Source organism: Sabethes cyaneus, chromosome 2 (genome assembly GCF_943734655.1).
Source record: "Sabethes cyaneus chromosome 2, idSabCyanKW18_F2, whole genome shotgun sequence".
Classification (NCBI taxonomy): domain Eukaryota; kingdom Metazoa; phylum Arthropoda; class Insecta; order Diptera; family Culicidae; genus Sabethes; species Sabethes cyaneus.
The window spans coordinates 199,014,656-199,025,360 of record NC_071354.1 but is presented as its reverse complement, the minus strand read 5'-3'; positions in this window follow the sequence as shown (position 1 = coordinate 199,025,360).

The following is a 10,705-nucleotide window of genomic DNA, read 5'->3' as shown; positions in this document are numbered from 1 at the left end:
ACCGGCTTTTAAAGTTTTTTTTCTTGTCACTCGGTAAGCTTGGAACAGCTGAGATCTACGACACCATTCATTTTTTAATAAAGCTAACTAATGTCTACCCATCACAATGCAGTCCGATCTAGAGTTCAAATATAATAGATTAAGTTTACTTGATATTTTAGCTCTGTTGAGTTAACGACATTTTTTTCACGTAATGGTGTGAAAACGCGTGAGAATCAACAGTTGTAATTAATATTTCGTCAGATAATCGACTAAGCAATTAACATTTTACGTGTCTAGGGCACGTGCATTAGAATACAGAGCTTCCATTTGGTGTGAGACCCATAATTAATTGTCTGATTCGAAAGTTTTCCGGTACTTCCGGATTCGCACTAATTTCAGACGCTTCGCACGTGACGTCGTTCTAATCCGACTATAACATTCATTTATCAATTATATCAGCCGATTTACTAACTTTTACGCTAATTTGTTGCTAATATATGCTTGTTACTTAATTGGCAGTGAGCGTGCTGATTAACATAAATTATCAACAACTAGGTTAGAAACAAATGAGGATGTAACTAACGCGCAGCGGTGCTGTCAGTGGCGACACTCAGTTCACACTGCATTTTATCTCCAAACAAATAATCACAGCTAGGTTTGCAATGTATATAGTTAGTCCACTCCTTATTTTTCGAGTAAGACCACGAGAGTGAATCAGGCAGCATTTGTTTGCCGCCAAAACCGTGCTGTAGTTCAACGCAATTTGTCTCGTAATTATGTAAGCAATTGGTTAACCTGAACGATCATTGTGCTCCGGTGTACTAGTTTTCAACTTGCTCAAGTGCAATTTATACTTCAGTAGTTTGCAGCGCCGTAGGTTCGTGGCTTGACAATGCCAAGCTAACCATTGAAGTCTCCACGCGCAATTGTGTCAATCTAGCTATACAGCTGGTGACGCCGGATTTGAAGTTGTTGATGAGCTAATTTTTGTTTGTTAATAATTATATTTGGTACACAGCAAAAAGCATGAACAGCAGTACGCTAATGTTGAAGCATTCGAGTTACAAAGAAACATCGTGATACAGTGATTGTCGACGAGACTGGAATGCGCGATTAGCTTGTTACTACAACCGATGCTCCCCTTTACATTGAAGGCGAACTGTTGCGTATATGTTAATACCGGTAGATATAGAAACGTACAAAGGTTTGTGGAGTACGTTCGGCCAAACCTGATAGTCGTCACCTTGACAAATGGGAATTTTCAGTAATTGCCAGTGACATTGGTTGACTTACAAATTTGGTTGAAATCAATTTGTTTGTTTGTCACCGTCGAGTTCAATGAATTCTAAGCAAATGTGTACCTATATTTTTTCGGAAGCAATATTGAAAATAATTCATGGTCAAATTAACTTCCTGGGTAATCTTTATTAAATCAGAGCTTAAGTAATAATTACCGCGCGTCTAGACATAAGAAAATTAAAGGGCAATTACACTAGACATTTTTCCCAATATCTAGGTCTGCTTAGAAATTCATCAGCGGTGCAATAGGCAGTGAGTGGAAGGAAATAAAACTTTCTACATCTTCATTTAATGGATGAAAGCAAGCATCGACGACTACAACAGACACTTGTTATGTGGGTACAAAAGAGCATAAACATGCGTTGGCTGTAGTAGATTGTTGCACTTTTGCTTTACAGACTATGAAAAAACAACAGCTAGTGGCACGATACATGTTATTGTTTTTGGTCTGGTCCAGTTTGGACATGATGTAAACTAATTCTGCTAATGGACGGCAAGTTAAAACAAAAAGTTCGTTGATTTTCAAAGTTTTACGGATTGATGGCTTTGATCGTGTGCCGACAACAAATCACGCACGATCACGCAAATACAAATGAAAGGCATACATTTGCTGTTGCAAGTGACATGACATGATAAAACATGGTTGGATAAAACTGACATATACGTAGGTCATTCTACTCCAAGTGTGTACAATGCTTGCAATCTGCCATCAGCGATTTCAACCGAAATTGGCATAATGGTTCATTCCGACCCAACACTAATTGCTCAAAGTTTTATGCCGATTGATCATTCCTCCTAGCAGTGGCGCTACCTCCTATTTTTGAAATTGCGTGGTCAAAACCCTATAGACAAACTATAAGGGCATGTCTCTACATGAAGCTGTTTCAGAGATATTTGAGGCCGAAAAATGACTTTTTTGCTAAATTTGAAAAATAGGTAGTAGCGCGACTGCTAAGTAGATTGATCAGCCCGCATAAAATGTTGTGACATTGGTTGTGGGGTCGGAATGAACAATTACCGTGAACGCAGGTAATTCCGATCAGTTCCTTATTCCGTTTTTCAGAAGATTAAATTAAAATTTCTAGTTCAAGGGCGAGCTTTTATTATGAGGATTATCATTTACTATGGTTTTTGATTCAATCTTTTTAAAGTCGACTACTTTAGTTGAGTGATTGGTATTGGGAGCTGATCGAAATTACCTGCCTTCACGGTCTGCCAATTTTGGTAACAATCGTTGGTGGTCAATTGCTATTTTTTCGATTTTCTTGTTGACTTGAGATGGAATAACCCATTTTTCCGCAAAAGAATATTATATTTGTGTGGAATCGGATAATATAATACACTCGAGTCTTTTTTTACACGGTTTGTTTTTTTCGATTACTCAAGAACGGTGCAATTTAGGGACCATTTACAAAATACGTGACGAATGTCGGGCCTCTCCCAAACGTATTGAGAAATAAATGAATGGTCCCTAAATAGCCCCGTTCTCAATATTCGAAAAAACAAACCGTTTAAAAAAAGTACTTGAGTGTAAAAGTCCAAATGCTATTCTATCGCAGCACCCTATTAGAGTGCAGCCCAAGCAACCAGAAGTTCGAATATTATTTGACACGCGAACTCGAAAGTGCACAATTAGTTCAAATTCAGTTCGGTGGAACTTTCTTGCTGATTAGTAGTGTTTGTCAAGTATACGTGGAACTAAATGCTTTAAGAAGTGCTATGAGTACTTCATAGATACTTCAAAGCTATTAGGATGCTGCATGAAGTTCTGAAGTAACTTTAGTTGCTGACAAGTTCTGCGTGTATACTTCTGCCCACGACATGATTTTTTTGTTTAAATTTCTTGTTATCAAACCGACAGAGCCTAAAACTATTTGAGATTAATTATTTTTATTTCACTCGAATAAATTTAATCATTGCACATTTCTAATTACAAATTCATATAAATTAGAATGCAATGCTCTTCATTATTGTGTTGTGCTGTGTAGCATATGCTGTTGGTATCTCACTACTACTTGATAGCCTGGCTCCAAACTTTATGTTCTATAATTAACTAGCACTGCATAAGGCTACTGCAAGTTCTAAAACGAACTTCTGCTTAAGAACAACTCATTGGCAAAATTCAAATCACTTGTATACGACAAAGATGACGCAATGGATCAGGATAGGTTTACAACGCGGAATACTCGGGTTCAAATCCAACAGAAGGCAAATGCAACGAATATAGAAGTTAAGTAGAACAACGTAGAAGTATAAAAATAGAATACAAAAGTGCTGTAAAATATTAGTTTTTTCTTAGTTTTTAACAGTTTATTCCGAAGCTGCTTAGCGTTCTATGCAGCGAACGCAAGACAGCTTGAAAGTTGGGTTAATAACTTAAAAGTGAAGCTGCTTGGCAAGTTAATATTTTTAATATACATGAAGCTGTTTAACCCTCGTTAGACACCATTATCCGAACTCTTGGTTACTTGGGAGAACAATTGTGTAGCTATTGCGACCATTCTATTGACTCTAACAGCTTCTCTCAGGCAGATACGAACATTCACCAATTAGCTTGTTACACCAGTGTGGTACCTCGAGATCAACTGGAAAGTTGGATGGTAAGGTTTTCGCTTATGATAATTAAAGGCATTTTACCCTAATGTAAAATTGCATTCAAAAATTAGGGTAAAATATTTTTCTACCAAAATTACAAGAAACAGTGCCTTGCGCATTGGGCATTAAATAGTCCTTATAGTGGTCCATAGCCTTTTGCCCAGGAACTCCTATCCCTACCTCCTCGTGGGACCAGCCGGGATACGAGCAACCTCGGTGGAGATCGGGTAACCAACCCCGGTGCAAACCAAGGTCCTATGCTACCAGTGAAGGAGAGCTCTTTCGAGCTACGTTGGTCATCCAGTGAAACTGTGGAGTTGGTTGCGGGCCTTGCAAGTTAGAACCCCTAAAAAACCAAAGCAAAGAACGACGAATAACCCGGATCGGAACCATCGGCAAAGATCTAGGCGACGAAAACGGACTAATGATTGGCAATTGGGAGCATGGAACTGTCGGTTGCTAAATTTTCTCTGAAGTATTCACGTGCTTTCTGAACAAGTAAAGAGCCGCAAGTTCGATATGATAGCGCTGCAGGAGGTATGCCAGAAAGGAACAATGGTACGTAGGGTATTGTCGTTATCGTCGGGCCACTGTTATGGTTGGACCATCGTGATTTTACAGTTTTAGTAACTCATGATATCTATGATGCAACCATTGTAAAACTTCTTACTGTGTAGCTCACTATTCACAATATTGAGAGTTTCAATCGTGTATTCAAAACAGCCGTACTGAATTCAGCGACTAAATCTAACAAAAAAAGTTTTCCAGGCACAATGAACTTTTCTTCAAGAAGTAATTCATGAAATGCAATTCCCGTGCAGTGTGTTGTGCTGCACACGAAGACCATAGAAAAATCCCCTCCAGTAAGGTGTTTGGGAAGGCTAAGGTGAAATACTAGAAAAGCGCTATTTGTAAAGGTCGGGTCACATGATTAGTTATGGTTGGGCCACTATAATTTTAAGCGCAGAAGCGCAATAATTGCTAGAGAATGTCAGTCGCGTAAAATGTGATGAAATAAAGTAAAATTAATACGATAAAAACCTAGGTTTTTGTTGTTTTTTTTTTCATTGCAGTTCGGAAAAGGCGATTGTAGCAATATTGATTTTACAAGATCGCCAACATTTCGCAAAAATGCAATTAAAAATAGGATATTTGTACTTATATAAACCGTTGTTCACGGAATTCATCCTTTTAATGTCTCTATATAGAATTTCAATACGTATGTCTTAGATTTTTTGCGGTGGCCCAACCTGTACAACATGGCCCGACTATGACAACATTTTTTGTCTTCACGTAAATACATATAACTTTATTTATTTTTTAAGCAATCAGTTCAAAACTTTCCAGAAATATACCTTTTTCTTAGACCTTTACAACGATATATTTAGGTTTCGAAAATTCCTTTTGAAACGAAAGTTATGAGTGAATTCCAAAACGTGGCCCAACCACGACGACACTCCCCTACGTATAGGGATGGTCACACCATTTACCAGACCTGCGGCAATACACACGAGCTGGCCACAGCTTTCATAGTGGCAGGCGAGAAGGAGAAGCGGGCGATCGGGTGGTGGCCGATCAACCCCCGAATGCTCAGATTAAGAATCAAGGGCTGATTCTTTAATATTAGCATAATTAACGTGCACAGCCCTCACCTCGGAAGTACCGATGATGACAAAGACGAATTTTACGCGCAGTTAGAGCGCGAATACGACCGCTGCCCAAGACAATATATTAATATAATCATCGGGGACTATAATGCTAAGGTTGGCCAAGAAAAGGAATTTAAACCGATGATTGGACGGTTTAGCGCACACCCGCAAACGAATGAACACGGTCTAAGACTTGTCGACTTCGCCGCCTCCAAGAACGTAGTACCTTCTTCTGGCATAACCTCTACCATCGATACACCTGGAGATCACCCAACCAGACGGAATCACAAATCAACCACGTTCTGATATATGGTCGGCACTTTTCAGACATTACCGGTGTCAGAACCTATCCGGGCGCTAACATTGATTCGAATCACTACCTAGTGATGGTAAGAATACAACAAAAACTATCTGTTGTCAACAACATACGATACCGGCGCCCGCCACGTTATAATCTAACGCGACTGAAGCAAACGGATGTCGCCGAAAACTACGCGTTATCTCTCGAAACCGCGCTGCCTGATGAGGGTGAGCTGGATAAAGCCCCTCTTGAGAACTGTTGGAAGGCCGCGAAAACAGCAATTAACAGCGTAGCGGAGAACGTCCTAGGCCGTGTGGCACCGAATCGACGTAACGAAAGGTTTGACGAGGAATGCAAATATTTGGAAAGAAGCGCGCAGCGCGGGTACAAATGCTGCGTAGAGCCTCTCGTCAGAACGTGGAACGATACAAACCGTAGCAGAGACAGCAAACCCGACTCTTCAAGAAGAAGAAGCGCCACCAAGAGGAGAAGGGGTGCGAAGAACTCGAACAGCTGTACCGCTTTCACGACACACGGAAGTTCTATCAGAGACTCAACGGACCTCGCAAAGGCTTCGTGCCGCGGGCCGAAATGTGCAGAGATAAAGATGGAGGTATCTTGACTGACGACTGTGCGGTGATTGAAAGATGGAAGCAGCACTACGATGAACACCTGAATGACGTGCAGGCGAAAGACCATGATAGCGGAGGAAGTGACCTCATTGGTGTATCAAGCAACGAAGATGTGCCACCCCCATCGATAAGGGAAGTTAAAGAAGCCATCCAGCGGCTGAAGAACAACAAAGCAGCGGGAAAGGATGGCATTGAAGCCGAACTTATTAAAATGAGCCCGGACAAGTTGGCCGGCTGTCTGCATCAACTGATTGTCAAGATTTGGGATACGGAACGACTACCGGAGGAGTGGAAAGACGGGGTTATCTGCCCTATCTACAAGAAAGGTGATAAGCTGGATTGTGAGAACTACCGAGCCATCACTATCCTGAATGCCGCCTACAAAGTGCTGTCCCAAGTCATCTTTCATCGACTATCGCCAATAGCCAATAGATTTGTGGGAAGTTACCAGGCCGGCTTCATGGAGGGTCGGTCTACAACAGACCAAATCTTCACCCTGCGGCAGATCCTCCAAAAGTGCCGCGAATTCCGAGTCCCCACGCACCACCTGTTCATCGATTTTAATGCCGCATATGATAGCGTAAACCGACAAGAGCTATGGAAAATTCTGGACGAAATAGGCTTTCCAGGTAAGCTTACTAGATTTATCATGGCTACGAAGGTTGGGATCCAGTGTTCTGTTAGAATCTCGGATGGATTGTCGGACCCATCCGAATTTCGCAGGAGACTTCGACAAGGAGATGGTCTTTCCTACCTACTAGCACATTGTACAAAACGCTGATTAGACCGGTTTTTCTTTACTGGCATGAAACGTGGACATTGCTAGAAGAGGACCTACGAGCATTCGGAGTTTTCGAACGGCGGGTGCTAAAGACCATCTTTGGCGGCGTGCAAAAGAACATTGTAAGGAGGTGAAGAATAAACCAAGCGCTACAGATCTGGCGAGTACTGGGTGTCCACGGAACTGGAAACAAGCTGCCAGGGACCGAATTGGATGGAGTAATTATGCTATGCAGGCCTGGTCATAAGACGCAGGGCCCACTAAGTAAGTAAGAAAGTATAAGAAACAAGCAATAATGAATAACCATGGTGCCATGAATAAGGACAACGGCATCGGATAGATTTTCAACTTTTGAGTACAACTTGAAGTCGTCTGCAAACAAGAGTCACAGAACTTTAAGCAAGTACAGGGATACTTCGATATAAGACAATTTGTTATGTCAATAAGTTGTCTTATATCGAAACATGTTTTTTTTTAATTTTGCATTAGCGGTCGCCAATATTGCTCTGTGTCGTGTGTTTACATTTTTTGAACTATTTATCATTGTTTTTTACAGTTTTTAGGATTATTTTGAAATAATCTACATTTTCATGGCGCCTTCATTTTGGAATGGAAAACTAGCTGATGTCGTTACCAACTATGTCAATGGAATTTGTCTTATACCGAGGTAAAAATTATTTTATATCGAATTGCCCTATATCGAGATTGTTTTATGGCGAGGTTTTCTTATATCGACGTATTATTGTAGATGACGTCATTGAAGTAGATAAAAAATATTGAAAAACCGAGATGGCTGCCTTGTGGGATTCCAGAATGAGCATTGAACGATCCTGAGAGATTTTGGGTTTTGTTCCAATCTTCGCGACATTTTTCAGGTAGTAAGAACTTCTCAGGCATTTGTATCTCGTATAGATCGACAGGTAGTGGTATTTGAGATGCGTTGTTGTGTGGTGTTTGGCAAGGGTGTCTGGTTCGGAGCGGCAGCAGTTCTTTTGGGAACGTGGCGATCGATAACGAATAGTTCAAAATATTAGAGAAGGCCGTACCGGGAGTGTTTATATCGTCATTATCTAAAACTGTGCTCCAATTGGTTTAGAATACAATACATTTAGAATATACCCGGAATTAGCATGGGCAAAATCGTAGCAGTCGGCCGGAGGTGCAATATTTACGTCACGGAGTATTTGTTGACCGGTAGTAACAAGCAGTGCCGTATGATACTGAACATGCTTGACAAGTTAAGAAGGCGCTAACGTCGCTACCGGGGCCTGGCTACTAACATTCGCAAAGCATAGACTAAGCCGATAGATTAATAAAATCATAAAATTGTTTCTCATACCCATCTGTATCAACAGCTTTGGCTCGAGCAGCATGTTCCTCACAATCATGTGGAAGATTTGTACCTTGCCCATATTGCCGTGTCATCATTTACCTGATGAAGAAAATCTGGAATATGGGTCATTCCGACCATCTCAAACGTACACAAGGTTTGGATTCGACCATCAGCGATTTCAACCAAAGTTGGCATAATTGTTCATTCCGACCCCACAACCAATTTTCCAAAGTTTTAAGCCAATTGATCAATCCCACTAGCAGTGGCGCTGCTTCCTAATTTACCGATTTTCAAAAAAAGTCATTTTTCGGGTTTAAATATCTCTGAAACAGTTTAATGTGAAGACATACCAATTAACTTTTTCTATGGGTTTTTGGCCGCGCAATCGAATGATGTTATCAGTTTTTATCTAATTTGTTAACATCATATATTTTTTTGCAATTTAAAACGAAAAATGCGAATATCTCAAAACACGCCCAATTTTATTTTCAAATAAATATGCTCAAAATGTTCGCCAGAAAATTCTACATAAGAATCACGTAACTAGAAAAAACAATATCGGTAGTTTGGGAGATATGGCGTTTTGAATATCTGGGACATGCGTAATTCTATCTGAATTGTTAGTGAAAGTATGTTTAAATACGTCTACTTGACGAATGATCTACTACTACTCTACTTGACGAATGATGTATTTTAATGAAAAAGATGCATTTTCAAGTTGAAATATTGTTAAAATACGAGAAAATCAATCAAACTTGGTACTTTTCGATGACAATTATAGAAGGGGTAGGCACCACGCGATTCGCCGGAAAATTTTACATAAGATTACTTATTTATCTGCTGACAGGCCGTTTCTGAATTACATTCGTTTGTTTTTCCATAGTGCAATGAAGTGTTAATAAAACTATTTTCAAGTTTCGAAATTACTTCGGAGTTTCTAATAATTTTAGGAGTAAAATACCTTATTAGTCGACATAACAATGCATATTGCACAAATAAAACTAGCACAATTTAAGAATAAAGAACAAAGATTTGTACGAATTTTTAAATTTTATTTAAATATATACAAAAGTACCTAGAACATGACAATTTATTATGTTGATTCTATGTTGAAAATGCATCTTTTTCATTAAAATACATCATTCAGTTATGATAATGTCCGGAAGCTTCAAGTAGACGTATTTAAACATACTGTCACTACACATTCAAAACGCCATATCACCCAAACTACCGATATTGTTTTTTCTAGTTAAGTGATTCTCATGTAGAATTTTCTGGCGAACATTTTAAGCATATTTATTTGAAAATTAAATTGGGGGTGTTTTGAGATATTCGCATTTTTCGTTTTAAATTGCAAAAAAATGTATGATGTTGACAAATTAGATAAAAACTGATAACCTCATTCGATTGTGCGGCTAAAAATCCATAGAAAAAGTATATTGGCATGTCTTCCCATCAAACTGTTTCAGAGATATTTAAACCCGAAAAATGACTTTTTTTGAAAATCTGTAAAAAAGGAAGTAGCGCCACTGCTAGGCGGATTGATCAATTGGCTTAAAACTTTGGGAAATTGGTTGTGGGGTCGGAATGAACAATTATGCCAACTTTGGTTGAAATCGCTGATGGTCGAATCCAATTTTTCCGATTTTTGTGTACGTTTGAGATGGAATGACCCATATCTGGAAATGTTGCCAATTGACCTTTTCGCAATTCATAGTGATCCAGAAACAAAAACGAAGTGGAAATTTACTTTTGCGGCTAAGCGATTCATAATAGCTCCCTACAATGTTCAGCAAAGTTGTTCAACTCTAAAAGACAATTAATGTGAAATTAATTCAAAACTGGTACTGGTGCTGATAGAAAGTTGATGTTATATCCGAAAGTCGAAGACTATTTTACGAGACAATCAGAAGAAATTGTGTGATGGTACGACAAATTTCTTTTTGACTATTGACTTTGGTTCTAACTTCAAGAAAATATTAGAATATGCTGCATAGCAGAAAATGGCCAAACGTGGAATATTTAAACCTAAATTACTAGAGTTAGAAAAAACCCAGTTTTTTATTTTCACATATGTTTGAAATAAAATTTCAAGCTTTCAGAAACGGCCAAGTTTGAATTATCCCATTTTCC